We start from the raw sequence: 8,279 nt of genomic DNA, 5'->3' as shown, positions 1-8,279 counted from the left end.
CGGAAAGCATTAGCACTCCAACGCTTCCGGCACGTTCCCCCCAAAACCCCATAATACGCCGATCCAATCAAACCGAAACAAAAAAGGAAAAAAGAGCTCGCGAAGAAAACCGATGGCCAGGAATCAGAAGAGCACCTTTTCTTACAATTTATTGCGATTCTTTTTCCACTTAACGCCGGGACCACACCTCCCGCTGCGGCCATCATCCCTCATCCCTTAACGGGTGGGGGGGGGTTCGTTTACGAAAGTAATGGGCTGGCTAGTTTCGGGTGGAAAGGGGAATGGGCTGGGCGCGTGTGCGTTCTAGGAGCCCGAGTTTTACCACCCACCCCGCCAACACTCCCCCACCTCAAAAGGCACACATGCCGGGGTGGCACCGGCGACGACGACGTGATGTTAACAGAGGGGTTGAACCGGAACGGATTCAAGCGGGCGCCTGATAAGAATATTAATTAAGACAGTTTCACACCGACTCGACAAGCGGCCCCCTCCACCCCTTCCCCCGGCCCGTATCGCAACCATTTGTTTGCGATAGGCCACACCACCCCACGCCACGATACGACGCGGAGCATGGCCACGCGTGTGGCGAAGGTTTCCCGGCAACCTGCTGAGCGTGATGGGCTGGTGTGCCTGTGGTGGTGCAGGGGGGGAGTGGGGGCGGAAACCTGTTGGATGCCAGGGCACCCACACACGCGCGTGGACATAATATAACGAGACCAAAGAGACCAAACGACCGACCAAGGTTCTCGAACCGCACGCCGAAGACGCCGTCCCTCTGTTTGCGGTTCGCATCGTTCGCATCGCACGATGCGAAACGCCAGCCCGGATGCTGCCGGATGCTCTTTCAATTTACGCCTCCTCGCTCCTCGCCCCACACCCTTCCTCCTCTTCCGCCCTCGTACTCACCTTGTCGAAGAGGAAACAGTTTCCGCAACCGTGGTGATGGGGGCGAGGGGTTTGGTTGCACACCCAGGAGTCTGGGAAAGGATGGTCAATGGACCAACTTTATCACTTTCCACCACTCTCGTCTGCGTCTCCTCACGTCTCTTCACACTGTTGCTGCTGCTGCAAAGACCCATTCCAGTGGTGGAAGTAACCCCCTTGTGGGGGTTCAGTCCGCGGTCCCCAGACGGTAGATCGATTCCGTAAACCGCTCACGCCGTTATGGTGGATCAGTCATCAATTTCCCATTTCATGTGGGTGGTACCAAGACAGCAGCGCCACCACCAGCAGCAGCAGCAGCAGCAAGGGATGAACATCCCCCTAGGACTATCGAGATAGATATTGAATATCGAATGCGTCAAAATGACGTACTTGACGTCCTGTATCTGCGTCCTGTCCTGTATGCTCCTCAACTCCCTTTTCCCCTTTCAAACAAACACACCCAGACACACATGGAGCATGAAATTGGTGAATGATGGGCAGGATATGCGCGCAGGAATGGGAACCTCAATCGGGAGCGATACCGACCGAGGACCGTAACCAAGGCTGACGCGATTGGGACTCGCTGCTCGCTTGTGTGTTTGAAGTTGATGCTGCGTGCGTGCAAACACAGATACACTCACGCGCGGTCGCGGAAGGAAGGTGAGGAGTGCTGTGTTTGCATAAGGGAACATAAATTGATGCCTGCCTCCACATGGCACAAGCCGAATCCCTCCATTCGTGCGGTTCGTGCCCGGCTCAATCAGTTCCAGGTCAGCCCAGCCGAATGAGGTTGAGGCTGACGAAGAGAAGAGAACCAAGAAGCACTGAAAAAACAACAACAACAACAACGGTGACAGTCTCCTCTCATGACAAAAGCCACCCAGACACAGGCTCACCAGCTGGCTGGCTGGCTGGCTGGCTGACCATCACGGTGCGTCACGGTGCCCTTTCCTTTCATCCTTTCGCGGTGACACTGCGGTGTGCGCGGAGTGATGGTAGAATGGCGCAAGCGACATTAGCGAGCTCATTAATTATAGAAGCCTCGTTGAGCGCCAGCGTGGTTGTTGGTGTGGTGTGCCAGCCAGCCACACCTATACGTGTGTAGTGCGTTCCGACAACAAGGCAGGAGACCCCCAAAAGCGGACGGATGACGGACGGAACCAATGAACCTGGCGTCCAGTCCTGGCGTGTGGCTAGTAGCTCGACGGGCTTAGCTAAATATTTGAAACAATTATTGTTAATTACGAGAGCATGGGTTGGGTTGTGTTTGGCCGGTGTCGGTATCGATGAACATGACCGCCACCTCAGCCCATACCCTCCAGTAACTCCAGCGTAACAGTAACAGGGTCTGGAATAGGGCGCGTTCGATCGGTTTCCCTTCACGTTTTAGTAGCTGTCGATGAACCACATACGCCCATTTGATTGCAGCACCATGGTGCTAAGTGGCATCATAATTCCCTGACCGTTAACTGAACGTGACTTCTGATGGGCGCGATGATTCCACGAAACGGCATTTCGCGGGCCAGAAGCCAGATACGGTTCGGGCTCTACAGCACCGACAGATGGATACTATCCATGGGAGTCGTGTTAGGGGGAAGTTGCATACGTTGGGAAACGCATTTAATGTGCCTGATTTGGTACCGGGGATAATTACTGTGGTCGAACCAACGGATGGGCCAGGGGCTAGACTCCCATTTGCATTTACATGTGTCTGTATGGTGGGCATGTGTATGAATGTGTTTGAAGTACCTTTTTCTACCTTTAGTTAATACACAATTCTTTTCTCTCTTTTCCATCTGTGTTCAACATATCCTTAACTACATATAATAAAATACATTCATATGAACTGATAATTGTTTTTTTTTTTTAACATATATAAGGACGGACGAGCCGTATGTTTGACTGATAATTGTTGAATCGTGGAAAAATAATCTTATTTTTTTATTTGTACTTTTTTTCTCTCTTGATATATGCTTCAAATATAAAGTCGCAATTACATCAGTGTTATTATGAATGACAGCCGATAAAGCCGTATTCATTAATTCTGAGCCCGAGAATAGAGAATTGAGAATGTCGAATGTCAAAATTTGTATAGATTTGACATTACATTTGGCATAATTCTCAATTTTCGGCTCATTCTCGGGCAATTCTCAATGCCGTCTAGATGCGCTGTAACACATTGGTATTTGAGAGGGGGGATAAGGGGGGGGGATCCTGGGAAAAGGACCCCCGATGATGTCGTCTGGGATGATAAGCTATCTTTGAGTAAAGTTTGGTGAAGATCGGCCCGGTAGATTTTGCGTGATGCGCAAACATACAGACATACAAACTTATTTTTATATTTATTTTATTAAGATTATTGTAGCACCACGGTGCAGCTTTAAACTGCAATGATGGGATCTCTCAGATCACATCAGATCTAATTCACCTTGAAAAGGCTTTGCTGATTCATTGGCAACTAAATTTACTACGAATTTACCGAAGAATGCTGCAAGAAATGCCTGTTTCGGTGCCCGCTCCATGTACACGAGTAAGATAGATCGATAGAAAGAAAGAGATTCCACCGAGCTCACAGCATCCACGGCCTTCCGATCAAGATAGCAAATAATGACCGGCAAGCAAGCGGGCTCGTCAGACCCCCCCCCCCCCCCCTCCCCATCCCTCAACCCGGGAACTCGTCAATCACCATATCCTTCTCCAAAAAAGCGTTAATTGAATCAATCCAGAATGAACGCCAACGTGGCTTGGCGTGACCCGTAAAAGAGAAGGAGCAGCACGGCCACAAGACGGATCGGATGCCCAGCAGGAAATGCTCGTCGGCATGTTGTTGGTATGGCAGAAGCCAGACTGTTGTGTTCGCCCCTGCTTGTGCTTCTCCGTGGTTCTCGGGTTCTCATTATCGCTTGAACCAAATCAAATTTTAACACCCCGACCGTCGGCAACAGCACCAGGCAACAACCGAGGAAAGCCCTTCGAGGAGGTTAAGAAGTAATGAAGTGCGCTCCGGCTCCAGACCTATGATCCTCGTCCGTCCGTGATCGATGACGTGATTAGTCGCTCTGGTGCCATCTGCCAAACAGTGGCCCTTGGGTCTTTTGGGGTAGATATTTTAATGATCGTGACCGTCCATGTTAGTGTACATCCTTTGGATGCAGTAGTAAGTTTGTGCGGCATGTATGGACGGTTGTGTAACTCCAGATAGTAAGATTTCTCTCTCGAAATGGCACAGAAGACGAGCGCATAGCGGCTGGCTGTATCGCTAGTGTACGGCATCATGAAGGAGATTAACCATCAGGCCAGGGCTCAGTGCCATAGAGCACATCCCATGGGAATGTGGTGCCTGTAGTGCTTCTTGGAGAGAGACAGAGAGAGAGAGAGAGAGAAAGAGATAGAGTGAGAGAGAGAGAGAAAGAGAGAGAGAGAGAGAAAAGGTGACCAGGTTGTCCGAGCTGGTCTCGTGTTTTTGTGAATAAGCAGAATGTGTAATAAAGGAAACCACTGGCCACCGAGCCCCTGCCGGAGCGTGCCGGACCGTGGTTCCTTTCCTGACGGCGTGGCACCGTTGGAATGTTTGAATGAAATAAACCGGAAAACCTGGATGCTTACCCGGAGCTTTCTCTACCCTCCCGCCTCCGGATACACTTATTATTACGCGCCCAACTGAACAACCAACTGAAGACCAACCACTGCATCGTCCTTTCCGGCGTACCGTTTCGGTTGCTTTTGCAGGAATGTAAGCTGCTTTGCGTGGAGCGACTGGCCTGGGAAGGAAAAATGTTGTCCAATAGCAGCGAGCGGCAATCGCCATTCGCGCAAAACAATGTTGAAAGGAAAGGAAAGGAAAGGAAAGGAAAGGGAAGGAAAACTAAAACCCCGGGAAAAACCTTGTGCATTCCCACGCCATACGGTCGCGTATGGGCTCGAAAAAGCGGCGAGCGCATGTCTGTGTATTGCAGGCTGGCTAATGGTCCGGCCCGTGATGACGGACACAATTACGATTTCGGTGGCACAGAAAGCTCAGCCTCTTTCTGGCCTTTCTTTCCTTCCTGTGCCTGTGCCTGTGGCCGTACCGCGGTGCTACCGCTGGCTTTGATTTCTTTCTTCATTATGATGGCAAACCATCGCTTCGTTTCCTGCGATTCATTCAAACCATCAAGCGCCACCCGGCCGGCCACACGTCCCTCGGTCGGTCGGTCGAGAAGGAAAGAAGGGAAGGGGGAGGGGGCGGGGGCTTTCGCGTAGTAATCTGCAAGTAATGCCCAGAAATCACGCATCGTGACCGTGATCGGATAGAAGGTGGATGTGGTGGCTGTGGTGGTGGTGGTGGTGGTGGTGTTAGTGCCGCACCACGACAGACCTTCACGGGACCATCGGTTTATCGGTGCGAAATAGGTGAGCGATTCATTCATGCGCCAATCGACGCCATACCGGCCCGGCCGTTTGCAAACCTGAAATCCTGGCTAGTTGAGACACAGCCAACATAACGATGCTCTTCTTTCCGTTCAGTTCGTTCTATTTGTGCACCAAACAGAGCACGTTTGATGATTAAAGTTTAACGAAGAGGTTAAGAGTACTACCTTATCCGATTGCACGTTGCAGCTGCAGTTCAACGAATTGGAATGACGATAGTAGTTCCATCAAACAACAATGCTTGATTGCACAGGGAACTCAAGTGCTTGGGCTTCGAGCTCCGGACGGTAACAATTGCGAGCCGCAACAGCGCAGGTCAGCTCAGCAGGTGATGGACTTTCTTACAAACATCGTTATTGAGTATCAGAGTTCCTTTGTGCAATGTGGGCCCTTGGCAACAGACGCCCTGTTGCACACGCCAGTGCTCCAATCGATGTTTCGGGTCATCTAGCTATAAAGTCGGTAAACAAACTATGCTGTAGGCATGAATAGCAGAGCGTCACTGGAAGAAGATGTGGCGAAAACCAGGACCAAGGTCATCCTGAATGCTTCTGCTTCCAGTCAACAACCAGCCAACGCGATAAGATCAAATTAATAACCACAATCCTTCGCTCCGTTTATCGCATTGTCACATTTGAAGTGATCAATGGCAAGTTACCAAGCCAATGAACGTCGTTTCTGTGTTAGATGATGTATTTCTTTTTTGGGAGACACTAAGGATCACCAAAATGACAGACGCTCCCGGTGCTACTACAGCCTCTGTCGCCAAAGCGTTCAAATCTTTCTCTTACAATAAGCAAACTGCTAATACTTACCTGCTAATGCGACGGCTTCAAACGGCCCGTTTCACAACAAGACGACGCCCGGGAGCTACGCACTTCCGGTAAGCACACGGAAAGTTGATCAAAGTTTCAACATTCCATCTTCAACGCGCTGGATAGTTGATTGTGCCGGTTTGTGGTTTCGAATGACCGAACCTAAGCTATCCAAGCATCTTGTGGCTTTGTATTTGTGAAAAATGCACCAAGCAACAGGCAACAAGCACACCCACCCACCCAGCGTGTGCACACCTGGAAGATGCCGTAATGTACCAGTCCGGGCAGCTTGTCGCGTGATGAACAATTTGCAAATTCTCTTCCAAACCAGGATTTCCGGGAAACTTTATGCCAGCCTCACATTATGTGCTACTACTCGCTCCACTGCTGCTAGCGGCAGATGTGGCAACCTCATACCATACCATCCTGTGTCTACAGCCCTATGAGGAGCTGAGCTGGGCTGTAGGGCTGCTCAAAACGACTGACTTCCAGTGCAGCGGAATTGGGCGAGTAAACAATGGATTCGATTTCGTGGAAGCAGTGCAGTGCCAGCGCCAGCGTCAGTGAGTTGATGCCCTGAAGGAGTTTGCTCGTTGTGCAGCTTCTCGGGGAATGGAGAAGGAGAGGGGGAAGGCTAACAAGATGCTGCTGCTCCATCCTCGCGCCAAGACGGGGCTTCAGCCGCAGCGAACACTACATGGTGGCGCAAGAGAGAATGAGAAGTGAAAGAGAGAGAGAGAGAGAGAGAGAGAGAGAGAGAGAGAGAGAGAGGAAGTGGTTTCCCCAGAATCAGCGACGAGCGACGCTAGTGACGTTGCTGTAACGGTGAGTTATGACAGAGACATGCAGAAATAAATTATTAAAACTGACAGCCGTGTTAGTGGCGTAGCGAAGAAGAAGAAGTCCGTGGTTCCTCCTCGCAGCACTTACACCCGACCTTCGCTGCCTGGCAGCTCCCCACACTGCACCACCATCCCGGTGCCGGATCCTTCCGGTTCCCGGTTGCTTGCGGTACGATATCCGAACCGTCCCGTCGAGGCTAACAGCCAGCCATCCAGCGAGCTAGCTCTCACGCTTTTACTCACGGCTCGCTGTTGAGTGATGATGATGATGATGATGTTAGAAGTAGGTAGTGCAGGAGAAGGAGGAAGAGGAGAGCCTGTGCAACCGAACGAGCTCCGACTCCGAGGCGGCAGCAGCCGCCGCGAAAACCAAGTTTCATTTTCCTTTCACCTTACCCCAAAAAAAAAAAGCAAAAATAAAACCAAGGTTGCACCATCAGCGAAGCCGAAGGACGTGAACGACGTGTAGCTGATTCAGAAAACGCGGCGCCACCCCTCGATTGTCCCCCAAAGTGTGTTCGTGTCATCAGTGTAACCCACCCCACCAGTAGCCGTTTACATCCCGGTGTTGACCCTGGGCGCAAGAAAGAAGGAATTTCATCGCCTCCACGATTAAAGGCGCGCTCGCGTCAGGTGAAGCATCCGGGAGTAAAAACCGGGAATCGCCCTTCCCTTCGTCCCGCCCGTGGTTCCGGAGTAAAGAACAAATGGAACCTTTGCCTCAGCCCCCCCCCCCCCCCAATGATAAATCAATTAAACCGTTTTTGATTACCTTTGTTCTGACTTTTTCAAGACAATTAGCCCCGAACGAGAGCCGAGGCGCCACGGCACTGGGTAGTTCTGCGCTCGCTTCCGTTCACGGTGCTGTCCACGATTCGCACCCACTGCCTCTCACCTACCATTCTGGTTTGTGCGGAGTGAGGGCTGGCTTGCTTTCTACGACATCGTTACGCAATTAGTTGCCTGAACCCGGTGCGAGCGTCGATGGGTGGGAAATTGTGATTTCATGAGTTTCCGAATTGGATTGGGCTTCGATGCCGGCAGTTGCGGGGGCCACGGGACGTACCATGATGCTGCTGCTGCTGATGGTGGAGGTAATGATCGTGGTGAATTGGAAATTTTAAGTCACTTGGGAAAGGCTCTAGAGAAGCGTCGCTGGGGAAGTAACGTTTGATGTAGTAGATACTGATGTGGCGCAAGCGCTTCTTTCAGTGTGTCCGGCCTTAAGCGATGCCTATCCTGTCTCTCTCTCTCTCTCTCTCTCTCTCTCTCTGTTTCTCTCACTTTC

Source organism: Anopheles aquasalis, chromosome 2 (genome assembly GCF_943734665.1).
Source record: "Anopheles aquasalis chromosome 2, idAnoAquaMG_Q_19, whole genome shotgun sequence".
In the NCBI taxonomy this organism is placed as follows: Eukaryota; Metazoa; Arthropoda; class Insecta; order Diptera; family Culicidae; genus Anopheles; species Anopheles aquasalis.
This window is presented reverse-complemented; position numbering follows the sequence as displayed.